Source organism: Lissotriton helveticus, chromosome 6 (assembly GCF_964261635.1).
Source record: "Lissotriton helveticus chromosome 6, aLisHel1.1, whole genome shotgun sequence".
NCBI classification, from domain to species: Eukaryota; Metazoa; Chordata; class Amphibia; order Caudata; family Salamandridae; genus Lissotriton; species Lissotriton helveticus.
In genome coordinates this window covers 1,682,055,416-1,682,082,879 of record NC_136067.1, presented here as the reverse complement: position 1 = coordinate 1,682,082,879, position 27,464 = coordinate 1,682,055,416, and the positions used below count along the sequence as shown (strand labels likewise).

General features: G+C 47.8%; 1 non-coding gene across 1 annotated transcript; it reads left to right on the top strand.

The window, feature by feature from the left end:
- Positions 1-18,990: 18,990 nt before the first annotated feature.
- Positions 18,991-19,076, top strand: TRNAY-GUA (transfer RNA tyrosine (anticodon GUA)). Its single transcript is given in 2 exon segments — positions 18,991-19,027; positions 19,041-19,076. It is a non-coding gene; the product is annotated as a tRNA-Tyr (tRNA).
- Positions 19,077-27,464: the final 8,388 nt, after the last annotated feature.

Genomic DNA, 27,464 nt, shown 5'->3' with positions numbered 1-27,464 from the left:
AGCTATAATTAGCCAGCTTTGTTGGATCTTCTTTATTAAATATTGGGCATAGGGTAAAACCTCTCCAAGCCTCTGGAATTTGTGCTGAAAGAAAAGCGTGGTTAAATGGCGGGGGTAAGACCATTGCCCAGTCCTCCGGAGCACATTAAAAAATTCCAGCAGGAAGGTTGTTAGGACCTGGCCCCCATTGTTTTGTATAGGTTAATGAGTTTACAGACTTGGGCTGGTGAGGTTAGCTCCTGTTGGTCCCATTGGAGCTGATCGGCAGGCCCTTGTTTGTCCATACGGCCTGTTACATGGCTCACCCATCCACTTTCCAAGACTCCATTTTCCCTCCATAGAGTTTGCGGATTTTTGTTTGCTCATATAGTCCTAGAAGCAAGCAATAGTTTTTTCTTTAAGCATTTGATGTTTTTTTAGCCACTTATTTTCTTCCAGGGCTTTCTTTCGTCTCCCATATGGCTTTTTTTATATGCCTTCTGTGATTCTGTCACAAGCATACTGGGGCTGAGCATGGATCTTTCTTAGCTTCTTCCGCTTCATAATGATAGCCTTGTTGTGCTTCTGCTTGCGCTGAATCTTCCTTGATGGCCTAAATGGATGTAGGCATCCATTTATTCCTCCTGACTAGCTGTCTTGCTTCAGCGCATGTTGAGGCACCTACTGCATGATATTTGGCCACCACTGGAATGCTGAGATCTAAGGTTAAAGTCAGGGGATTATGATCACTTTATCCCCAGATAGGGATTCCAAAATTAGATAAATGATTCACCAGGGATTCAGACTTGAAGATGCAGTCTATTGTTGAGATACCTTTGAAGGTGGTGCGGGGCTTGTGATGGGGATCTAAGTCCATAAGCATTTGTTCAGCAAAAAATCAATTGAAAGAGGCCGGTAGATCATTCATTTCATCCTGTTCCTTGTTTTTTTTAGTAGTAGTAGGAGCCTTTTCGTATGCCTTGATGTTGAAGTGCCCTGTGAGCACAACTTCATGAGAGGGGTGGTCCAGACGGATGCCTTCTAGACTGTTACAAAGGTTGTCAATTGCTCATTGTTTAAAATTCTTCTGAGTGTTATCATAGCAGTTAATGAAGAGTTCTTCTGATCGATTGTTAGCCCTGATATTGTTGCAACTTGCAGCACCGGAGAACTTTGATTAAGGGGCACAGCTTCTAACTTGCTGATGTGCTTTATAAAGATTGAGAAACTGCCCGATGGCCATCCAAATATGCAGACTTGAAGAGCTCATGGGGGCCATATAGAACTGTGGGATTGAGTGCCCACATTTCTTGTAGGAAAATAATATCTCTTTTATATAAGAATGTCACTCTAGGTTTAGATGATGGGGTTGTCTTCAGACCTGGTACAAAAGGGGGGTGGTGATGGACGGAGCATCTGAACCAATCAAACACTCACACCCATTCAACAGATCTGGGTTTAATCCATCACCGTTCTTTAGCCCACTCTGCCACCCCAGTTCAGACATGGCCATATGCAATCAGTCTGATTGATTGCTGTTCACCCTATGTGGGAAGGGTATGCCCAGACGTGGGTCCCGTGCTCACTAAGCCACTGGAGTCAAGCTTTCCTGGCTGAAGACAGCTGATAGCCAGAAACCTGTCCTAGGATGCTTAATTCCGGTCCAGGGAAGACATGGCTTGGCAGTTCGGGCTGGGCTTTTCCCATGAGGCACAGGGTCAAGACTGATTTGCATATGGCCATGTCTGAACTGGGGTGACTTGGTGAGCAAAATAACGATGGATTAAACCTAGATCTGTGACAGGGGGTGAATGTTTTGCCATTGTGCAACATTCCGTCCATCATCTTGAGTGCATTGCTGTTTGTTGTCTTCAGACCTGCCACATTCCATGATGTAATTGTGAGCATATTTTCCGTTGACAGTTTCTGCAGTTAAGGACAAAGTGGTTTGGGGTGGCTAGGAATAGGCCACTTTCAGGAATTATCCAGCAGAATCCACCCATTGGTGTTGTGATTCAGTGACATTTCTTTGATTTTTGGCATATTATGCTTCATGAGAGTTTGTGGCTTTTGAGGCACTTGGGAGCCAGTCATGGGTGGCGTCCATGCACCTCTGAGTACACTTCTATGCCGCACAATAGGTTCCTGCACCAATAGTATAGGGAGGTATTTTGGTGGATGACACTTTAGTAGCTTAAGGCCCCATTCATCAAAGATATTTGGTTTGCTCAGGATGACATCCCTGATGTTAGCCCTTTCCCATGTAGTGATTGTGGCATCCGAGATTCCTCTTTTCCGGGATTTGGGAAAACTTTACAGAGGTTAGTTTAAGCCAATCCTTCAGTGTTGTCATATGTTGGAATAGGTGAAACAATTTTCCTCTGTTTATGCCTCATGGGTCCCCTTAGGGGTGTAGTGTGAAATGAATGCCAGACCATAGTAAACTGTAAGGCCTATGTGTGGGGCTGTCCCTGGTCTGGCAGGTTGAGGTTCCAATCTCCTTTGTGGCTGGGCAAATGTGGTGCTGGTTTCACCGAATGGCCAACTCGATTGAGTATTTAAAAACTTGATAGTTAGGCTAGATTGTCTTCAGTTGCTGGGAGGTGGGTATTGTTGTTGTGTGCATCTGGTTGTCCCCACATTATCCCTCCAGCTGTTAGGCTGCTGTACTTTATATTGGTTGTAGTTGGCTGTCTAAGACTCAGTTGTAGTTGGATAAAGGGTAGGCCCACAGCTTCTATGGGGCTGTTCCAGTTTGACGTTTGGTTCATCATGTACCGTTGCTTGGGCTAAGTTATAGGTGGCTGTCGGCCAGTGGGTATTTTGGCTGCTGTTTGCAGACTAGTCACGGCCAGTCAGGCCATTGAGGAAAAATAATCTTGGAGGTTGCGTCAGTGTGGTAAGGGACTCGGTTGGTATGTGACTTAACTGTGTGTGCCCAGCGGGGTAAATTCGATTGTAGCAGAAGTGAGGCTTATTGACGCGGCCTCATTGCGTTGTCCGACTCACCCTGTGGTGGAAGCGGGGTTGGACTCCAGTATGAGTGCTGCACCGTGAACTGTTCTAGAGCCTTCCTGGAATTCCTTGCATGCCATTACTAGTTCAGAGGTGGTTGTGGGTCTCAGTGAAGTCCTCGGCATATAGGAATTCCCTCTTGATGCCTGAGCTGTGTTCTTCACTTGGGCAGTCGCTTTAAGTTATTTTCTGGGCCATTAACTGAAGTCGGAGCTGCTTTTGATGATCTACCTGACGGGTGGGAGTACACAACATATTTTGAGGGCAGTTTGAAAGGCTTGTTGTCTCCACTGCTTGTCTTAGGGGCTGAGTTAAACACCAGAAAGAGCTTGGAGGTGCTACTCTCTTGATTCGCTTATGATGTGATGTTGAACCCCGCTATCAGGGATCTTCGTTTTACAAGGCGCTGTTTTTTTGACTGTTTTTTTAGTTTGTTTTTTGCCATTCTTGAAAGGTTATAAGAAATTGCAGGGATTGATAGAGCCAGTGATTCAGAGGATTGGGTTGGCATGCACTTGCCGATCGGTGTTTGGGGGTGCGTGCCCGTTGTGGTTTTGAAGGTGCATGTGCGCAGGTTTGCTGAAAAGTGGGGCCCTGTTTAGTTCCTGGAGAAGCCAATGATTCCACGCCTGTAGTAGGATTATCATCAATGTCAGTTAAATTGGATACAGGGTTTCTGTCTGAGGGTGAGTCATGTGAGCTTTTTCTTGGGGCATGAGTTGAGCTCTTAACACTGTCTACAAGAGACCATAGTATTTCCTGTAGTGATCATAATTTTTCAATCAGTGGGGAGCATGAGCAACATTGGTCCACCTCTGTCCACCCAAATAGATTTTCCAATGTCCGTAGCCTGTGCCCTCAGTCTATTAAGCTTGAGGCAATGGATTGAATTAAGTCTATCCAAAGTTCCATCTTTTGTGATTTCCCTAGGAGAGCCGTGGCTATAGTATCTTGCTTAAAGCTAGGGCAAGACAGAGATGGGATAACGGGGCCAATGGGTAAGGGTGAAACGGATTCCCCTAGTTGGGCCTGACTGAACGGCCTTGATTTGAGCTTGTTCCTAAATATTAGAGTTTTTGCCAGTGATGCTTCCATTTGGGTTTCTACTTGGGCTACCAGCATGGCAAGGAATTGGTCTGAAGGTTTCCAAGTTCCTTATCAGATATACTTTCCCCTCTAGGCTTTTTTGCAAGGGATTGATTACATTTCGACACGGGGATGATTATTGGCTTTGCTTTTCATGGTGCAGTCCGAGACGGGGGCAAAGGGGAAGTCTCACTCCTGTGCACGTGAACTTGTGAAATTACTGTAACTGCACCCAAGGGCTGTTTCTAAGGCTGATTATTTGTCAGGGTTTTTACTCCCGGGCCCTGGTTGTGTGTACCCATGCAGTTCATGGTGCCACTGCCTATTGCCACCAATTCTGCAGATTCTGGAGGTGTTCCCTGAAATGAAGATGGAGAAGGAAGGACTTATCATTGTGCTGGAGGGCCCGTTGTAACCCTTGACAGGAATTTGATCTGCAGGGCATTGTGTCTTATAACCAATGATCCCTCAGGGCCTGTACTGTGGGAGGGCGATAATAGCATATGGTAGATCCAGGAACCCATTGAGCCCTTTGAAGGCGGAGAGCGGGGGGCCTTGTAAGGGGTCTTTGAAAAGTATTCCTTTATCAGCCTTCGAGGTGATGAATGGCCTCCTTCAGTCTGGGACCTTTTTGAAGGAGCACTGATCGCCTCCTGAAGCTTCCTTTGGCTGAATTTGGTGGACATTGAAGGGGCCGTGAATATGGCCTCTTGCTTAGGCTCTGCAGTCCCTTGGTTCGCTGACTTGTTCAGAGGGCTGGTGCCGATGGCTGTGTTGCAGTACTGCAGATGGGGCACCTAATGTGAAATTAGAGAGCCATCTGGAAGATCAATTTGTTTTTTCTGGGCCAGGGCTTTCTTTTTAACCATGATGTCAGAAAGAGAGATGGGTTTGGCCGATGCTTTTTTAGATTCTACCAGGAGGTTAAAGTAATGTAATGCACAGGTTTTGGCCTCCGCAAGAGTGTTACGTTAAATGGAAAAGTATGAAGTAGCATAGAGCGTTGTGTGGGGGTTGGATGGTGATGTGTGTGGCAAGTATGTAAATAATACCGCCTTTCCTCCCTGATGGTTGGCCTCTGCAAGGCACTGATCTGAATAAAGGCGGAGGCGCGATTACGTTATTTACCACGCAGAAGTTTTCTGCCTACACCTTCATGTTCCCTGCCATGCTGGTGCCTACCGACTTCTTAATGGTGGTGGTAGTTGCGGGCAGATTGTCTGATGTTCCTTGTCCCCCAGAAGCAGTTATGTATTTGTGGCTGCCCAGTGGAGGGGCGCGGTCCATGACGGGCACAAGCCACGCCAAGCTAACGCTGCCCACTTCTGTCCACCTCCAGGCACCTGCAGCTACCTAGAGCCTCACCAGCAAGTCCCCAGCTCCCTCAGAACCAGAACATGGAATGGGGGGGGGGACAAATGGCAGAAGGAGCATATGTTAAATATAAATTGGTTAGGGCCTTCCAGGATGCCAAGTGCACTTCCCACTGTGCACTTGGCTCATGGTAGTGCAGGTTTAGGTGTTTAGGATCGGGGGTTATGTCTCTGGGTATGTTAATGTACTTCCCTGTGCAGACCTTGGGGCCAGCCACAGCGGAGCAATGGAATAGTGGCCACGGCACTCCATTCTCCTGTTCGCCCACACTGCGCTCTGGCCCTGGCTAACTTCTCAGCTGTTGCTGGTTGGCACTCTCTTGGCCCACCTGACACCGCTCACCCATTGAACTGCAGGCGGTTGCCACTGAATGTCTCTGGGGCCTATGATGCCTTTCTACGACACCTTCTGGACCTTCCGGGCCTGCCGCTGGGCCTACTCCTCAGTGCATGCTCCTGGCTGCTCCACTCTCCACCACTCGCTCAATCGATGTTCCTGCGTCTAGTTGGATGTTGTTGCACGTTAAAACATTACCCACTCTCATTTAGATCATTTTGATTTATTTTTTACTAACTTTGGTTGAAAGTTATGTATTTAATTGATTTAAATATGTTGTAACTTTTAGAAAAACGTTTAATGTGATTGTTTACATTATATTTATTACATTTAATAAAAAATCAATAACTGTACATAATTTGTATCACAAATAAAATACATATAATTTCAAAGTTAAACTAATTTATTTAATGTATAAATCATTTGTTTTGTGTATTATTTTAATTCGTCGTCCGTATCGTTTATTTATGGGAGTGGTACTTGATTTATTTCAGGGCTGGGTAGATAGAGTTCATGTGTTCTATTTTGACACTTTAAAAGTGTGGTTTGTTAATTGCAATGGTCTTGCTCTTTTGTGAGTTTGTGTTTTGAATGATCATGACCCTCTCAAACCCCAACTTGTTTCGGTCTTGCCTAGCAGCATGCATGCGCTGCTTAGGCAAAATGACCTTTTCCGATCGCTTTGGCTTTTCTGCCAAGAACGTGCACGCGTTCCATTGCCATGGCAACGCGTGCATGTGTGGGGATCCACTTGCGGGAGCGCGCGCCACCATATGGTAGCAATTATCGCTCCCGCAAGTGAATTGCACAGGCCCCCCTCCTCCTCCCAGCGCGTCTTGTTGCTATGGGAAATGATTCCCAAGCAGATCTCCAGAGATGCCTGATCTCGCGCGCAGGCCATTTCCGTTTCCTCAGTCTCACCTCTTCGTTCTGAGAGGGGGGCAGTCTTGTGCTGAATGTTGGCAGGATCACCGAACGAAAAGAGAAGAGAAAGCGAGAAAGCGCAGTGAAAATCACTATGTAAAGACCTCACCCCACAACAGGAAGTAGTGCATCTGCGATGGAAATAAAACTGGAAGCTCTCAGCGAGCGTGTGATAGATTCTCAGCCTACAGCAGACACTGAAAGATATTCCACTCTCGGACATATATTATTGAAATAAAATGAGGACGCAGTCGCCGCCCTCCTGCGATGATTTACTGTTATTACGCATAACTAATCCCTTTTGTGACTGCTGGCTAGTTTCACTCATGTCAATATACTGTTCCGTATTTTAAAAAATAAAACCCCACATTCAGGACCCCAATTAACTGTTTCACACTCCTTGTAGGTCACTTACACGCATCGCTCCATGAGCCCCCATTCCCGAAATGTCCCCATGCCCGGTGTAGGGAATAAGGGATGCTTCGAGCATTAACTGGAAGGCTTGCAGTACCCCTGCTTTAAATGCTTGTTTGGCACTGAAAGGTATCTGTGTGTGCATATTCGTATGTGTGTGTTGTTTTGTGTGTGCCGGTGTTTGTATAAATGTAATTATTCTGTATGTGTTTGTGTGTGCGTATCTGTGTGTTCGGTGTGTGCCGGTGTTTCTATTAGTACACCAATTTCTGTGGGTGTGTCTGTTTGTTTAGTGTGTATCGGCGTTTGTATAATTGTACTTAATTTTGCGTGTGTGTCTGTGTGCGCCAGTGGGTGCATAATTGGTCCATCGTGTGTGTGCGCGAGTGTTTGTGTTGATGATTGAAAACGTGTTCTTGCTTGTGTGTCTCTGTGTGTATGTGCCTATGTGTCTGTGCCGGTGATTTAAGACGCACATGTCTGTCTCTGTGTGTGAGCTTTTATCAAGAGTACATTCCCTTTTACCAGGTGACACCAATTTACAAAATGGGTTCCTCCTCTGACATATTTTCTGAAAGTAATCTAAAATGACAAAAGTAAAGACAACACAAATTGAAATATTCCCTTTAACCTCGAGCCATATAATGGGTGTCTCTTCAAGTAGTTTTCTAACGTGTTATTTGTTTAAATGTTAAATGAATTTAAGTAAGAAAATAGTCTCCCTAATGTTTATGAACACTTTTACTTCCAGTGGTTCTTTTTCTGGTAGTTGTAATGTTGGTTATGAGACCGAGCTGATGCTACCTCCTCTACTTTTACTAGTAATACCACCTTTGAATATCTTTTCATACACAACGGCCATACTGTAATTACAAGTCCGGTAATTACAGATGGCACATAGTTTTTATGTGTTTATTTCATTTTGGGGGCACAACGCCGGCCTTGATATGTCTCATGGAGCTCTACAGAACACAACACTCCAAACTGAAAATACAAAAAAAATACAATAATATAACAGACAAACAAGGCGGTTAGTCTATGAAATTAATGAAATCAGCAGCGTCCTAAACCCACCACAAAGTGTTCAGCGTGCAGCGTGCACTTGTGCCATTGTGTCTGGAGGCAAAAGGGGTGCCTGTTGATTCCACACACAAAGCGACCGTTACTCGGGTGCTTACTGTTGTGTTAACATGCAAGGGACTGTATCCCACAACAACATTTATATTTCATAGCATTACTTAGGGCACTTCTGCCTGACCTCAACCTCCTGCCACGCAGTTCATCACCTGGGCTCCCCAGGGCGGAGGGTAGCGAAACACACGGTGAATATGCGGCTGCCCGAGGCCACCGCAGGAGGCCACTCAAGAGGGCGGCCCTTTAGTACCATCGGGCTCTCCTCACCCCTTCTACATTTTTCCCTATGGGTGGGGACTTTTGCTGAGTCACCTCCTGGGCGCAGGCAGGGCCACGTCATGTCCAGTGGGCGGGGTGAGGGGGGTATTTATGCCCCCCTCACCACGCTGGCAACCTCTTGATGACAGACGGATTTTCATTTGAGAGATTTTCAGATGTCGAGACAGATTGACGGATGAGATCAACGGATCAGCATCGACGATCGAGCAGCTGATGGCAGCACCTGATTAGGGCTCTCCCTCCCTCGCTCCATGCTCTCTCCCCACTCCTCTAAGGTGCTGGGCCTGCGTTCCCTGGCTTGACCGGGGCCAGGCTGTGCACCAAGGAGGGGAAGGAGAAGGGCTAGACCCACTACCCAGCTAGCCCCTCCTGGGTGCTGGGCCTGCGTCTCCCTGGCTTGACCGGGGCCAGGCTGCGCACCAGAGAGGGGGGCAATACCAAGGGCTTCCCCCAGACCCTCCCCCAGACACATCCTCCTGGACTGACTGCTCCTGCCGTGGCCGTGCTGGGCGTGCATCCTTCCTGTGATTCGCCGCTGGATTACCGGGGGTCAACAAAACAGTGAGTACCTGCTTCAATTGCACTGGTTATATGTTTCTGTGCTTTTTGATCTGGTAAACACTGTCATATTCTCTTTGCATCGCTTGCATTTGTGATCTTGCATTAACTGAATTTGTGGTTTTGCATCATTTGCTTCCTGCGCTTCTGACCTGCTATACGCTGTGCTATTCTCCTACTTGTTTGCATTTGTGATTTTACATCAGCTGATTCTGATTCTGTGGTTTTGCATCAGTTGACCTTGTGATACTCTGGATCTTGCGACTCCCTGGCAAACTGTTTGTGATTTTCAGGTTTTTCTTAGCAAAAACTGAGTGTTACTATATCCGTAGAAGCTCCATAGCTACTACCCTATGTCTGCCCAAGGCGACCCACAGCCCCCCCACCAAGCAGCATCAACCATGGATGCAGACGCCGGGGCTCAACCCAGCAACACCGGAGACGACACGAAATGGCGCCTTCAGTCAAAAAGAAAGGGGCGCGACTCGATTCCAAGCTCACCGGAAAAACACGCAAAGCTTGCCCGCGCACCTCTCGTTAGCCCTACAATTGCAACTGCAAACCGCTATCAGGTTCTCCAACATACCCAGGACTGCGACGCCAACCCTCAGGACCACGGGGCAGCTGAACCAGGAACCTCTTCAGGTCCCACAAAAAGATTACGGATCCCCCCCATCATCCTGAAGAACTTAGCCACTCACAAGGACCTTGTGGATCTACTGGATGAACATTGCAACTCCTCCTACACAATCAAGCCCAGGCAAGACCACGCCAAGATTATGCTCACCACCCCAGATGACTACAGGAGTGTGACCAGTATACTTACAGAACAGAAAATGGAGTACCACACCTTTTCAATGACCACGGCAAAAGCCCAGCGATTTGTAATACGGGGGCTCCCAGCAAATGCATCACTTGGGCACATCACTGGCGAATTAGCTGAACTTGGTCTCCCAGTCAAACATATTGCACAGATTGCCTCTCCAGCGGACAAGAACAAGAGATTTCCCTTCTTTGTCGTAACCCTGTCCCCAAGCCAGGATGGGAAATCAGCAGACCTCTCAACAGTCATACGGCTCTGCAGCTGCATCGTTACCACAGAAGCACCTAGAGGGAAACGAGGACCAGTCATGTGCTACAACTGCCAGCGCTTGGGGCACACCTCTGCTTTCTGCCAACAGAAGCCAAAGTGTGTACGCTGTGGAGGCGAACACACCTCTAATCAATGCACACGGAACCGGGAAACTGAACCAGCAATATGTGCCAACTGCACAGGACCCCACCCAGCAAGCTATCGCGGCTGTCCCTACCTGCAGATGGAAACTAAGGATGTGAGTGTGGCGCTTATCTCTGAGACTCAGCTCCAAGGAAGCCAGAAGCTTACCCTAGCAAACCACAGGGTATACCGCACAGATCGTCCCAATGGAGCCAAGGGCAGAGGGACTGCAGTTATTGTCAGCACAAAAGTGAAGCACCACGAGATTGCACTACCACCAGTGGGGAGCATTGAAGCAACTGGCATACAGATCCAGACACCAGCAGGCCCTCTACGGCTGATTGCTGCCTACTCACCCCCAGCAAAGCTACAACCAAAAGACCTAGATGCCTTACTAGATCCCAACATCCCAACACTAATTGGAGGAGACCTTAATGCCAAGCACCAGTGCTGGAACTCTCGCACTGCAAACACGAAAGGACACGCTCTACTTGCCCACTCCAGGAAGAAGGACTTTGTAGTGGCAGGCCCAACTTGCCCAACACACTACCCGGGTGCTGGACAGCACGATCCCGATGTCCTGGACATAGTTGTCATGAAGAACCTATCACAATCTATGGAGCTTGAGACTTTGACAGCGCTGACATCTGATCACAACCCAGTATTGATCACAGTTGGAGATGTGATTGAAAACCAACAACAGGGCACCAGGCACAACTACAAGAAGGCGGACTGAAGTCTCTACAAGAGAAGCCTGGAGGAGACACTGGCCCCCGGCCTCATACGCTGCATTGAAGAAATTGATCAGGCGGTCCACCACTTCATAGCTGCAGTCCATACTGCTATCGAACACAGCATTCCGCAGCAAGAGCCCAAACGCTGCTCCATCTATGACCTCCCGAATGGCATCAAGAAGTCGATAACTGTCAAAAACAAAGCCCGGAGAGAGTGGCAAAAGCACCGCACCCCTGACCTGCTGAAAAAATACAACGAACTGACAAGACAGCTGAAGACGCAAATAAGCCAACACAGAGGTGAGAAATGGGAAGCAGCAACAGCCAACCTAAAGGACTCTGACAACTCTCTATGGAGAATGACCCGACGCTTGACTGGAAAGAAAGAACCAAACCCACCCATACAAGGAAAGACACACCTGGCATGCAGCAACAGGGACAAGGCTGAGGTCCTCGCCGAGACACTGGAGACATCCTTCAGGCCCAACCAGGCAAGCAAAATGGCAACAGAAGTCGAAGAAGAGGTCACAAAGCACCACCTGGAACACCCGCCAGAAACTGAAGCTTCAACCATTGAGGACTGCTCAATAGGTGAAGTCCTAGCCCTAATAAAGAAACTAAAAAATGGCAAGGCTCCAGGAAAGGATGGAATAACAAACCAAGCCATCAAGATGCTCCCAGATGCTGCAGTGGATCAACTTACAGAGATATTCAATGCGTGTATGCAGCAGCAGTACTTCCCCAAAGGCTGGAAAGAGGCAAGAGTCATTGTTTTCCCTAAAGCTGGAAAACCACTACGAGACCCTGCAAACTACCGACCCATAAGTCTGCTATCGGGCCTATCAAAGCTCTTTGAAAAAGTTATTCTCGCTCGCCTCACGGACTTTGCCTCAAGTGAAAACCTCCTCTCCAAAGAACAGTTTGGGTTCCGGAAAGACCACTCAACAAATCACCAACTTCTCAGAGTTGTGGACATCTTCAGCCATGGATTCAACATCCACAAGTCTACAGGAGTAGTCTTCCTGGACGTAGCCAAAGCCTTCGACCGAGTATGGCACAAGGGACTGATTTACAAACTCATCAAACTCAAGTTCCCAAGCTACCTGGTTAAACTGCTCTCCAACTACTTGTTAGGACGGACCTTCCACGTGACGGTACGGGAGGAATGCTCATCAACACGCCCTATCCTCGCTGGAGTGCCTCAGGGATCAATTCTCGGACCTTTTCTCTTTGACATATTTACCAACGATATCCCCACAGACTTAAAGAAGACTGATCTGGCTCTTTACGCTGATGATGTTGCAGTCATCTCCCAATCCTTCAGCGAAATAGAAGTGGCTAAGAACCTTGAGGCATCACTCAACAGACTCTCTGAATGGTACAGTGACTGGCAGATCACCCTCAACACAAGCAAAACCACAGCAACATTATTCACCAGGAATAATGTTGGTGATCCTCCTCAGATCCTCAGATCCTCCTCAATGGGGATGAGATCAAATGGGAAAACAGCAGCTCCTACCTAGGGGTGACTCTGGACTCTAAACTCAGCTGGAGAAACCACATAGAGAAGACCTGCCAGAAAGTAGCAGCCAAACTGGCTGCATTATACCCACTCCTGAAGACCAAGTCGATGCCCATGCAGAGCAAGGTGCGAGCAATCACCGCAATAATTCGACCAACTATGACATACGTGTTACATCTTGCTTATGCTCTGAATTTCCCTTGCTTGGATTTCCCCATTGCTTAGCTACTGCATCTAGAAGAATGTATGATGACACCTCAGAATGTTTGGTACCTGACTGCTCTGAGTAGAGGCAGTTGATGGCAGGCAGGCTGAGCGAGAGAAGAACTGCTCCTGGTGGGGTTTTTATTATTACATCTATTGGTCATTTAATTGTTAACTTAACTTGGATTAATCTACAATAAATCATACTTATTTATACTTACTGGATTCAAGAACATTATTTGCTACAAATTGGCGACGAGGTACAGAACAAAACCTATGCGTGGAAAGAGGACTGTTTTAATGAATTACTACTGCAACCAAGGAACTACTTAAGCCGGAACAGAAAAGGTAAATTTACAGAAACGCCCTGGTTAGCCCCACCAGTGTCCCCAGTCATCTGGACAGCCTGCCATCCCAGAGTGTTTGATTTCAGACTGCGTGATTTGGGCTTGAATCTGAAGGAATTATAACTGCATGATTCAATCTGAAGAATACTGTTTTAAAGAGAGAGTCTCCCACTGTTTACTTTTGGATTTAAGAAGACCTGTTTTAACGATATCTAATCTACATGCTGCATGTGTAACTTTTAAAAATTACTCAAGCCTCTAACAAAGCCAAGTTTCAGCCTGCCGCTGAATTGAGACAGTTTTGGCCTATGTCTTAAGACTTTCAAATGTGTTTGAGCTGTGCTAAAAAACTAATAACGAAGAGGAATCCCTAAACTATTTTAAAAGTAAAGAAACGGCTTTTTCTTATGAGGAATGAGATGTGTGTAAGACTGCATTTGGCAAGAAAAATTCAACAGCAATATATTCAGTGACATTTACAGGAAGAACTTGTCAGCTTCGTTTTACTTTAATCTATGCCTTGTGTCCTGCGAGAGAAGTCAAGACCGGCATTTCTGAAATTGTGTCAAGGCATTGATCCCAAGTTTGTTTGTTTAATGGGAGCGCATTTCAGCCCTTTATTTGCGGGAGCACATACAAGATATGTATTTGTGGGCTTTTATCTGAAACTTTTGTAACTGTTTTTTTTTATTACAAAGAAGTATTAATTGGCCGTTAAATTTCTCTGTACAACATTTGAATATTCAAATATGCGTAGCAGGCTTTACCGCGCACTTCTCACCTCGGCCTGTTTTGAATATCTATGGCTGGTGAATCACGAGGCACCAACACGAGAGCGACTTCTAGATCCTGGACGCAAGATGCAGCGCGAGACCGATGTCTTCATTGCGGGTGCGCTCTTACCTTCATTTCAGGCGTCACACAGGGCAGGAAAAGAAACAGCGCAAGTATCGCGTGAGTGCGTCAAGGGAAACAGCGTGAACATCACGTGAGCGTGTCCTGCACATACTGATTCAATCACGCACGTTCTAAATGCGTGGAGGCCATTTTAATTTGTTATTTAACTTGCCATAACAACGTGCACCGACGGACTTCTAATAATGTGGCATTAAGATCTACAAATAGGATCAACAATTGTCGAGTTTTTGAAGTTTTTGCTGGTGAGAAATTTGTTTTTTCTACTTCTTGATGATGAGTTAGGGTGAAGGATTACACTATCGGCAGCATTTCAACAAAAGACTTCGGAGTTTGGGTGAGAGATCACACTGTCAGTACTTCAACAGTCAGACTTCGGTGACTACTTTTGTTATTTTAATTTTTTATTTTAGAAACTGTCAACATATCTTACTATTCATATTTACAATCTTGCCTATTCTATTCTTGTTAACATAACTCACAGTGTTTTAATGTCTATGTTATTTTAATACAAAATGTTACTTCTTAGTTTGGATAGAGTTATGGATTTACTTCATTGGATTGAGCCAGGTAAGTGCTCAACTTTTGTTGGGGTGCTCAATTTATTTATTACTAGTATTTATTTACAGATATATTTAATATTGATATGCTGATTTGAACCACAAGTGTGCTCAATTGTTTTAAGGTGTTCATTTCTATTTTGAATTGAATTTTATGAAGATTATTTGTTCATGTGTTTTGACTTATTAGAGTGAATTTTGTTGGAGCCACTTCGGTGCTCATGTTTGAGGCGCTCCATTTTGGATATATACTTTTGGGGGAGCCACTTCGGTGCTCATTTTGAGGCGCTCCATCATTTTCAATTATTTAATGTTGTGAAGAGCCGTAAGATGCTCAATTTTCTGGTTTTGGACTCTGAGGGGTTCAATTGTTTAATGCTGTGAAGAGCCATAGTTACTCAATTTTCTTATTATCGACTCTGAGGGGTTCAATGGTTGATGTTTAGAAGAGCCGTAGTTGCTCAATTTTCTTGTTATGGACTCTGAGGAGTTCCATTGTTCAATGTTGTTAAAAGCCGCAAGTTACTCTATTGGCTGATATGAACCACGCAAGTGCTCTAATGTTTAGAGGAGTTCATATTGTAATTATTTTGTTGTGAAGAGCCGCAAGTTACTCTAATGGCTGATATGAACTACAGAAGTGCTCTAATGTTTAGAGAAGTTCATATAGTATATATTTTGGATATAGAGGTTGTCGAAGATTATATGAACATCTGTTTAATTTTTCCTAGGAAAGGGGATGAGATCACTATATTTGTGAATGTAATCCTTATTATATTTCAGCTGTTATATATTTGGGAATACAATGCAATGTGTTCCATTCATATGATTGGTATATATATTGTAATTCTTATTATATTTCAACTGTTATATATTTAGGAATACAATGCAATGTGTTCCATTCATATGATTGGTATATATATTCTCTTATCTTTGTTTGTTGTTTTCCAAGGAAAGGGGATGTGTTACATCTTGCTTATGCTCTGCATTTCCCTTGCTTGGATTTCCCCATTGCTTAGCTACTGCATCTAGAAGAATGTATGATGACACCTCAGAATGTTTGGTACCTGACTGCTCTGAGTAGAGGCAGTTGATGGCAGGCAGGCTGAGCGAGAGAAGAACTGCTCCTGGTGGGGTTTTTATTATTACATCTATTGATCATTTAATTGTTAACTTAACTTGGATTAATCTACAATAAATCATACTTATTTATACTTACTGGATTCAAGAACATTATTTGCTACAATACGCTTCACCAGTTTAGAGTGGCTGCCGCCCGCAGCTTCGGGAAGACCTACAGAGACTACAGAACAAGGCCTTACGGATTGCAGCAGGTGCACCTATGTTCACACGAACAGCAGACCTCCACAGAGACTTAGGCATTGAGATGTTGGACGACCATCTCCTCAAACTCAACAGGAAATTCTACAAAGGATTAGATCAAAAGGAAAACCCACTGATCAGGACACTCGCAGACATCCCTACAAGCCCATTTGACCGCTACCCGCGTCCCATTGAAGCGCTAACCTTGCGAAACTGAAACAGCAACACAGCATCCCAAAACTCATCACTGCTTGAAGGCAAACGCCGGCAGGTACGCAAAACTCACCGCTGCCAGACGGCATAATCGCCTCGGCAAGCAGCCAAAACCCTTTCGCTGCCAGATGGCATAATCGCCGCGGCAGGCACCCAAAACTCAACACTATCAGAAGGCACTAGACAGACAAAGACGAGACTCTCTGAGGAAACATGCTGACAATTCTGCAAACTCAATTGACCGCTACCCGCGGCTCATCACTGAGCTGACCATGTGATACAACCTCAACTGTGACAAAGAGTCGCACATCAATAAGACAACCTAAACAGCGACTAAAAAATTCAAAATGAATGTGGAGTAATGAGGCTACTGCCTCGGTATCCAAAAACTCATCACTGTCAGAAGGAATCTGACAAACGAAAACAAGACAGACACTGGCAACCTCTTTGCTCGCGGGGAGATGCGCGGCCGCTGCCTCGCGGGGACACACCGTCTTTGTCCCTCCCGCGATGCTGTCTGGCCCGCCTCGCTGTTTGTTCGTCGTGAAGCCGTCTAATCGGGGTCTGGTATAGGGCTTTATGCCGGTGAGTGTGTGGCCATCACACTGGTCAGCCGATTGCACAGCCAGTAGCGCGCCTTTCTAATCCTCACCCGCGGGCCGCGTTTTATGGTGCTAGGCCGAGCCTGCAGATGCTGGTTCCCCTGGGACGCAGCGCGAGCCACCAGCCTCGCCGTCTTAGGCAGTGGCATCCTTGTCCGGCGGCTCGAGGTGCGGCGATTTCACTCGCGGGTTCTGGCCAAGGAGCGGGGTCATGGTTTCTCATTGGAGACCTTGTGTTGCGCAGACGACATGGAACAGAGGCGGCTGCCCTATGTGCACAGCTGTGGCTCCATGCAAGGGCAGGTTGGCCCGGTTTGCCAACGTTTATTGGTGAGTGCGACGGGGCGGCTGTTAGCAGCATTCGGTAGCAGGGTTAGCTTATTAGGCGTGGGGGGACAGCATTGCATCGGCACGGATGAAGCCCCCCCCCCTCTCCCCGCCCGCCTTGTGGTTGTATTTGTGGATGTAAGGCAGGGAGATGTAGATATTGCGTCGGGGTCTCGGTTGGGGCATGCTGGTGCCTGATTGCTGGGTGAGTGGTTACTGGTCCGAGTTGGTGAGCATAGGCGGTGTGCTCGAAGAGGATGGTTCCGAGGTTTGTTATTACTTCTTCGAGTGGTAATTCATCCTTGGGGAAGACTAATCAGGGACAACCAGCATTCACTTATTATTTCATATAGGGGTAACAGCGAGTGTTGTTGAGCGCATGCAGAATTGAAGGGTGAGATGCAGCTTCAAAGGGGGCGCATGAAGGTTATATATCAGGTGTTGTCGTGTAGGCCTATGTCGAAGGGAGCGGTACCGACGCCTAAGGAACGGTGCCCGGCGAATCAGTTGTAGGGTGTTGGCAAGCCCGCAATGTTACTTTGGCAGAATTGGTGGGCCACTAATTCAGTGGCGAGATGCTGGCTCCAAGGTGGCTAATACAGTTATAAATTGCAGGTGGGGTTGTGCGACGCAAATTTCAACCAAGTTGAAGGGTTCCGGGCACTCTTGATTCCATAGTGAGTGGCTTTGGCGCCGGATTCCTAAATCGCAGTTCCTTTTGTATATGGATCCCAGCGGGGGAGTTGGGTGCCCACGGTTTCCGTGAAGAAAGCCTGAGTAGTCTCCTTCTGTTTCAGCTTCTGAATTGTGTGTGCGCTGATACCGCGAAGGAAGCCTGAGCACCTTTTTCATTGCATAATGATAACTGCTTTTGAGTTGAGTGTGCTGATACCGCGATAAAAGTCTGGACAGTTTCCAGTCTGCATAATGATCCCAGCTTCTGAGTGGTGTGTGTGCGCCGATATCTTGAGGAAAGCCCTATCAGTTTCCCTTTGGTATAATGATCCCAGCTTCTGAGTGAGTGTGCACACTGATATCTTGAAGGCAGCATGAGCAGCACGAGCAGTTCCCTTTGGTATAACGATCACAGCTAGTGAGTGGTGTGTGTGCCGATACCTCGTAGAAGCACATATGTAAAGATGGAGGATGCACACCTTCTCTTATATTAATATGTTGATCAAGCATTTATCTTGGGGTGCATGCGAACAGAACCTGCGGTCCGTCCCAATCCACAGCTCATACTTGCAAGTATAGATCAGAGCACTCATCTTGCGCCCTTCTGTCGCACTGCGTAATAGGGAACTTTTCCCATTGTTCCATGTGTTCCATTAACCATATTCATCTTTAGAAACCCAAATTCATCCACTTCTTGTTGCAAGCTCAATAAATCACTGCAGAGACAGCGTCATGCCACTCTTTGCATTTTATTTTCCAAACTCCAAATGAATACTGCATGCCCATCCGGGCTTTACACAGCAACACGTTATCCAAACACTGGAATGTACATCGGAATAGGCTCCTCACTTCATTTCCCAATGCATTTCGAGTCTAATGTGACTCTTCATCAGGGGACACTGTAATAAATCCCAAAAAAAAACAACTGAACTGTTTGCTCACAACTGACCTTGACTAAAACCTTACTGAATACTAATCCCCTAAATTTTATTCTAGTCCAACCGTCTCCTATTCTAACTTAATTCCTTACTCAATAACACTCCCATGTTTATAATCCAACCCACCCTTCATGCAAAACCTCCCTTGAATGACGTGAAAATTCATTAATTTGATACCTCGTAGAAGGCATGAGCAGCTTTCTGTCTGTACAGCGATCCCAGCTTTTGAGTTGGGTGTGCGACAAAACCTTGAAAAAAGCCTTAGCACTCTTGGGGCGTCACAGTGATGTAGGTTCTGGGGGACTGAACGGCGAGCCTCCGATAGCTCAGTTGGTAGAGCGGAGGACTGTAGTGGAGTGACTGACATCCTTAGGTCGCTGGTTCATATCCGGCTCGAAGGACTTTTGCAAACTCTTCAGAGGAAGAGGTATGGCACCACGGCTAGGGCGACTGACTCCAGAACCTGGGGATCACGGTTCGATCCCTGGCACCGGCGGCAGATTAGCCCAGCACCACGTGACTCTGGGCAATAGCTTGCTTAATCTTCCCAACGGCCCCCCCAGCGCCTAGAGACGGGTGATTGTGCGCTTTACAAATGTGGTTCGGGATCGGTGCCAGTATGGCGGCGTCTCCTCCAATGATGGTGTACGGTGAATCAGCCTTTATCGGTACCAGGTTTGCCCCGAGAAGACGCAGCAATGAGGGTCTTGTTGATCGAGGATCGGTGTGACTAGAGCGCGCATTTACAATTCACCACAATGTTATATTGCCAAGATTACAAAGTATTACAGAGAGGGTAGCAACTAGGGAGAGCTCCAGCAATATTAACCCAGCAGGGCACTTCATGGAGAGATTGGCCAGAGTGCAGGCAGGTTGCTCGTAGTGCAGCTACTGAGTCGGGGCTCTGGTGCGCTTGTATCTGGGGTTCCCGTCTCTGCTTGAAACCCAGGAGCGGCGCCATTGTCAGGGGCCACAGCTTTAAGTGAAAGCTCTTCTTTTGATATACACGCGACGGTGATGCTGATTTAGAGTAAGGCCTCCTGCGACAAAAACATGGTCATGCGGCGGGTATGTTGTTCTTGCGATATCTTGCCGGGAATTGCATGGGCAGATACAGCAACAGCCGAGTTGGGCAGCGATGCAGGGACCCTTGCTTGCACGGGCTTAACCATTCCCTTAACCTCGTCCTGGACGTGAGTGGTTTGAGGGGACTACCTTTCGGGCCCTGGGTTTTTTAGTTATGGTTTCGCAGCATAGGTGGATGGCCTGCTGGCAAAGCAAAGACGGAACCACGCCGTCTCGGTCGAAGGCGTGCCTCCTTTTCATATGTGCAATGGGGGCGGAGTTGCACGCTGAGAGATCATGCGCATTTGATTTCCCTGTTGTGAAACCGTCTGGGCTTGAATCCCTACATCCTCCAGGCCAATCCTTGCCCCTGCAGGCCTTCTTTGTTTCTATGATTCTTCTTATACAGGGTTACAGATTTTAAGAAGTCAAGAGGTAGGCGTCGTAGGGCCGAGACGGTGGCTCCACGGCTCGAGATCACTACTATGGAGCCAGGGTACCAGGTTTGAGTTTGGGCTTGGGCTGAGTCATTGGTGGTTTGGGGCAAACCACCGAATTGCCAGCTTCGTCTTTGCGTGATCAGAAACACAAATTCGTCTACTGCCACAACAAGCTTGCAAAACTTTCCCACACCGTGCTATCTTGAGTAGACATTATACTCAATTACAATTCCGATAGGGTTGACGAACTCCACCACACGATGCATCACCGAACCCTCCCCTTTATAGTGTGTCTCGACCACCTTGTTTGGTAATGTGCCGGGGTAGCTTGCATGGGTGTACATGTACCATATCATTGTTGGTTTTGCTTGCAAAAAAGTCCCGTAGTCATTGGAATGTTCTTACTTTGGCACTGAAATTATGAAAATGTCACACAGAGCAATCGGACACCTGGGCCACTATGAATGAGGGCGGATAGCCTTACAGTTACATGGAAATTATGTAATTGTCACACAGAGCAATCGGACACCTGGGCCAATATGAATGAGGGCGGATAGTCTTGCAGTTACACAGAAATTATGTAATTGTCACACAGAGCAATCTGACACCTGGGCAACCATGCATGAGGGCGGATAGCCCTCGGTTGGCTATGCAACAGAGCTAGAATGGTGGCTTATATCACTTTAAGCGAAGGGAAGCCTGATTCGACAAAAGATGGGCACGTTCTAGGCAGTGCATCAGGTAGTAAACAGAGGGAGGCTATGACATGCTGAATAGGTAAGGTAACCGGCGGTCATGGATAGCATTCCATACCTTTGCGTGCACATTCACAGCACTTTGTAATTATGAGGTGATACTCTTTGCACGTTCACGACATGAATGGCAGATCGGTCAAGATTGTCAGGGAGCGGAAGACTTCTTAAAGGCAGTGTGCCATTGGCCAGCCTGAATGCCATAGTCATAGCCTGACCGAGGGGGGTAACCCCGCAGAAGCAGTATAACTCTTAAACTATCTCCCTCAGCTCTGCTTGTGTCCAATTATATTTGGTCTGATCCTCCTGGACCTCTTCGATGCTATGTGCAGGAACCGGTGGAAGGTGTTCACACCAATTTCAGCACCAGTGCCAAGCAAGGATTTGAGCTGAGGTCGAGGGTGGCATAAGGTACCTGGGCTTCCTAAAGGGCCACATAGGGAGGATGTCCCAGCTGCAAGTAACAGCTAGGGTACTTTGCGTATGCATCACCAACCATGATGCCAGAGATGCTTTGCGGGGCCCCGCTCACACTAAAGTGTGCCATGTCCAACGAGCATAGTATCTCTGAGCTAATTTTGAGAATATGCCAGTGACAGCGATAAATTCCAAAGAGTTTGCTCCACATGCAGAACTGCCGACTGTGGCCATATCATGCGGAAGACCACAAGAGGCGGGCAACCAGTGGGCAGATACAGTCAGCAGGAGTATACCCCAGCTAGGCTGGACTAGCCATACAGGATTGGAGGCTGGAGGGGGGCGGTTGTTGCTGGGGGCTGGGTTTTCAGTAATGCTGCTGGATGGGCTCCCTGTAACTGAATCAGCAGGCCTGGTCGGCATAGCCACTCCTCAATCTCGCTGTAGAATTTCGTGTATACCTAGCAGTTGTCAAGCAACAATAAAGTGGCACGCTTGGTCACTGGGAAGAACCTTCCTGCAGGAGAGAGTTCGGAGTTTTGCCTCTTGTTGGTTATCGCTTGTATATAGTAGCGTAGACGATCAATATGCATGCGGCGAAGAAGGGGTGCCATGCAGATCATATGGAGGACGTGAATGCTATACCTTGAGTCCCTTTGTTAGGCTACAATTTTTATACGGGACTTACACATGGATGTCGTTGTCTCCATATGTGTGTGTGACGCAGAGCGCTCCGACACCCTACATCGAAAAGAGGTGCTATAAAACGAATAAATTACATGTGTGAGAGAGGCGCTATGGCTGGCCACCACTAAAGGATACGTACCAACTGGCACAGGGTGCGGGTAGGTTTTGTATCACACAGAACTGGGGGTGCCTCATTGGGCACGCCTACTGCCTGGGCATCGGGTTTGATAAATACTGTAGGGCACCGGCAGCAGTGAGAGATGCCTCCCCCTGATTGTTTGGGGCTGTAGGTCTAGTAGCATCCCCTCCCCTAGGCCCACAGGGCTTTCAGTTGAGTGGCCACTGGATCAAGCAAATTAAAGGGGTGTATTCTGCGCAGTGCTTGTAGAATGGCACATACCAGTAAGGGCAGGTTGCCACTAGAGCTGTCCCATATGGGGTGATCTAACGGGGTGGGTGCTATAAGGTAAGGCACAATAGTCCACAATAGATTGAAGAACATTTGGCATTTCTGGTATTCAAGAAAAGGGCAGGTATTGATACATATTGTCCCCTCCTGTTCCCATTGTTTTGCTTGCTCCCTGGGGGGGAGCTGTTGGCAGTTTTGGCACCAACCCAGTCCTGTCAAGAATCCCCGGGGGCCTAGCTAGCAGACGGCAACGTCGCTCTAGGCCCTGGTGGGACACAGATGCAATTATAAGGTCTCTTATTTCACTGGTAGGATGTTTACCAACCCTGACTCCACAGCACTTATGAAATGTAATTCAGTGGATGATGCACAGTCACATAATTACCACATTACAGCCTGGGGCCTGGACGGGCTATGCATTGCCACGACAGTAACACACACTGAACACGAATGGAAGTCTGTTCGATCAAAATAATCCTTTCAGTGGGTTTTGTCAGGATGAAACACCTGACCCGAGGTGTACTACAGCTGAACAGTATTCGGGGGGAACCGGGCTTCTGACACCCTGGGGGGTGGAAGCATCCAGGGTCAGAAATCGACAGGAGACACTGCACATCCATGATCAGACGGCAGTGAAGCAAGCTGGGGGTGCTGCGCAAGTTGTCACTGCACGGTCAGGTTAGGTGCCTCCATAGGGGGCACAAGACAGATTAGATCAAGCCTAATGTACACCATTTGGTGTTGCCAGGGTTTAACAGGCTAAGGGGTTTGACAAGTGTCTGGGCAATATAGCAGAGTAGGGCACCCCAGAACTTGGGGAGGTGGGAGGTTCCTGCAGTTAAGCCAATATGTTCCACCCGGTTAGCCATATGGGTCCGGCGGGGCTGGGACGCTGTCAGCCTACATAGTGTGCCGCCGTCATAGGACATGGGGAGGCTAGGTGACAGGCACCAGTGGCTCCTATGTAATGAACATCTGGCATGTCCAGGGTCAGCGATAATTGAAATCCAACGGGGCAGCTTGATCTGTAAACCTGGGTCTGCTTATTGCACGCAGTGTGATGCTCCCCCTCCCCCCAAAATCCGGGCATGAATGAATGAATGAATGAAAGGCATTTTATAACGCGCAAAACTTAGCCCCAGAGGGCATCAAGGCACGATAACAAACAAACAGAAAGTCCAAACTACCAAGTGAAGACCACTATAACCACCAGGGTCACGGCCTCTAGTATGCCTGAGAGAAAAGCCAGGTCTTCAGGCGTTTCCTAAAGACCGACAGAGAAGCCTGACTGGAGAGTTCCGGAGGGAGGGAATTCCAAAGTTTTGGAGCTAGGGTGGAGAAAGCTCTACCTCCCCATTTTGCCTTCACAGCTCTGGGGACCGAGAGCAAATTCTTAGATGCTGAACGAAGGGTTCTTCTGGGAGTATAAACGCACAGAAGGGACCTGATTCCCTCTGAGCCTGAGCCATGAACAGCACTATGGGCCAGACACAGAAGTTTGAAAGAAATCCTAGAGGGAATCGGAAGCCAGTGAAGATCCCTTCTGGCCAGAGTTACCGAAGCTAGCCTAGGAAGGTTCAGGACCATCCTGGCTGTGGCGTTCTGCACCATCTGAAGACGGTGGATGGAGCTCTTGTTAATGCCACTATAGAGGGCATTACAATAATCTAGCCTCGATGAGACCAAAGCAACTGTTGCTTGATTCCGGGCTGCATGGGACAGATAGGGAGCAATCTTCCTCAACGTTCTAATGATGGCACAACAGGTGGACACCGTTCTATTTACCTGAGCGTCAAATGATAGAGCGGGATCAATTAGCACCCCAAGGTTCCTGGCGAAGAGGGAGGGAAGAGGGCATTCCCCCAAGGAAGGTGGCCACCAGTCCTTTGACCATAGGTCCCGACTACCTCCAAAGACCATAATCTCGGTTTTATCCCCATTTAATTTTAAGAAATTTCGCACCATCCATTGGGAGACTGCCTCCATGCATGCTCTAACCTTGAGGGCTGAATCGCTTGCCGACTGGGTGATAGAGACCAGGATCTGAGTGTCGTCGGCGTACGATAGCACCTCAAGGCCGAAGGATCTCACCACCTTGGCAAGTGGGGTAACGTAGATGTTAAATAACAAAGGGCTCAAAGAAGAGCCCTGTGGTACTCCACATTGCACTTCTTGAGAGGCGGAGAGAAAATTGCCCATCTTAACTCTCTGCTCCCTAAGATGTAGAAAGGAGGAGAGTAGACTGAGAGCGGTGCCCTCTACCCCAATATCCTTAAGCCTGGAGATCAAAATTGACGGGGACAAAGTGTCGAAAGCTGCTGTGAGATCTAACAACACCAGCAGAGTAAAATGTCCCTTATCAACCTCCAAGCTGATATTATTAATCACAACCGTGAGGGCAGACTCCGTGCTGTGTGCGGCCCGGAACCCGTGTTGAGAGATATCCAATAAGTTTGAACTCTCAATAAAGGCAGAAAGATTACGATTGATATGGGCCTCAAGAATCTTGGCCGGGGCTGGAAGTAGGGAGATAGGACGAAAGTTTTTTAACACTCCCGGGTCCCGAGAGGGCTTTTTGATCAGTGGTTTGACAACAGCAGTCTTCCAGGATGAGGGGAAAATCCCCTCACTGATGGCCATGTTCATAACCTCTAGTAGCGGAGGGAGGACGACCCCTCTGCAGGTCTTTAGAGTTCTTAAAGGGCAGGGTTCTAGGGGCGAGGATGACTTGGTGGCATCAAGGAGAAGGTTAAGATCTTCTAAGGTCAGGAGTGGGAAGCCGGTGAGACACAATTTGGAATAGACTTCAGTGGTCTCAGTATGGGGAGAGGAGAGCATAGGAAGAGAAAGTGCTGAATTAGCATCCAGCTCCTGATTACAAATCTCAAGAGAGTTATAGATATCGGCAATTTTGGAGTGGAAGAAGCTCGCGATATTATCGCAGAGCTCCTGTGTTTCAATAATAGTATCGGCAACTTTGGGAGCCGATAGAGAGTCAATTATTTTAAACAAATCTCGTGATGATTTTAGAGAAACAGTAAGATTGGTAAAATGGCTTCTTTTTTCCTCAACAATAGCCTTCTTATAGTCTCTCAATAGAGATTTGTGTAGGGCTTTTCCCCGGGGTCAGGGTGTGCATGCCAAGACCTCTCCTGTTGTCTGCACTTCTGACGTAGAAGTCTTAGACGGTCAGAGAACCAGGGCTGATAAGGACTCCTTCGCGCTGAGTAGTGACGTTTAGCCGGAGCTAGGTTTTCTATAGCGTTGGCTAGGGCGTTAGAGAGACCCAATGCAGCTGCATTGGGATCAGATAAAGAAAGAGAGCTGAAAGCGTCCATGAAAAGTGCAAGGGTATCATCATTGATCGCTCCGTAATTTCTTCTAGTCTCCCAAAGGTTACTCTTAGATTTATTTGGTGACGTAGGATTAATTTTAAGGTGAAAAGGAACTGCTCGATGGTCAGACCAAGAGAGAGGGGTGGGTGTACCAGTTGTTAATCTGGCATCATTAGTAAAAATGCCATCCAACGTATGGCCAGCGGAGTGCGTGGGGCCCTCGACCAATTGGCCCAGACCACATGCAGCTAGACCATCTATTAGTGTCATTGTATCCTTGGTATCTGTGGCCTCTAAGTGGAAATTAAAATCGCCCAGGATACCGGATATGCAGAGTGGGGGTGAGCAGGACTGAGTCACTCCTATGTCAGGCACCATAATAAAGGCGGGGGCACGGTTGGAATCAGGAATCCTATGAGCCGGCATGCCGAGGGGGTTGAACCAGTGAGGAGAGTCGAGTTGGGAATTCCCAGAGGAATAAGGTAGGCTGGCCAAAGCCACGAAGGCCCCCCCTTGCTCATTGTGACATTTCCTAGTCATGGACATGCAGGCGCGTCATGATTTAGAAAACAGAGGACCGTGCTATGGCTAAAGTATAACCCTTCTCGCCCTTACAGCCTAGACGAGGTAGGCAGGAGTGGGGGTGGCCAGCCAACAAGCAGGCCGCCGTCACTTACATGTGGGCACAGGTGTGCAGGACACACGGGGCTAGTTGGACGGCAGCTAGGTGAGAGCAGCAAACCCAGGGGGCCTTGTGTGCCATAGTGTCTGTATCCACCCCGCCCTAGGCTGGCACGGAACAGAGTCATGTGAAGCAGTGGAACTTTCCCACAGGAGGATTAGTTCTTGCCACAAGCACAGGCCAGATGGGCTGGTGGTTTCATGAGACACTGGCGGTCCAACGCCAGGGGCCATTGCGATGAGATGGGGTCGCCTTCCGGTGGATTGGCAGTAGGCTCGTAAAAGAGAAGTGGGAGGGAGAAAGGAGCTGTTTTGGTGGGGGGCTCTGTCAGTGACGGTGGCTGCCGCCAGAACTGTGGCGGAGTTACAGGGCGATCTGGAAGCAAATGGGTACAGAAGGGTACCTCTGCACGGCACATAGGGGTGCCAGAGCCCAGGAGCCTGGAAACCGTGTCGGCGCCCCATTTGTCCTTCGGGCGGTTGTGGGCCTGAACAACCGGGGGCTTGCCTTGCTACGCTCCGCCCTGGAAGGGGCGTGAGTAATAAGTGTCACGTGATCCGGGAGGAGGATCACCAGAAGGGGCAGCACAGATGGGGTTCGCTCCAGTGCTGCTTGGCTCATCACCACCCCCTTTTCTGAATCGTTTTTGGCCACTATAGGTGTGGCAGGGTATACTCAGACATGAGTCCCTTGCTCACTGCTCCATCAGGATTCAAGCAAGCCGGGCCGACGACGGCTGAAATGCCAGAAACCGGTCCCCGGAAGCTTGTCTCCTTTCTGGTGAAGAATTGGCTTGGTAGTTTGGTCTGCCCTGTTCCCATGATGCACTGGGCCAGGGACAGACTAATTTGCATATAGCCAGGTTCTGAGCTGGGATGGGGCAGTGAGCTAAATAACGGTGATGGATCAAGCCCTGATCTTTGGACTGGGTAAGAGTGGTCTGCTTAATTCAGACACTCTGTTCATCACCACCCCCTTTTCTGAATCGCTTGGCTCAGAATG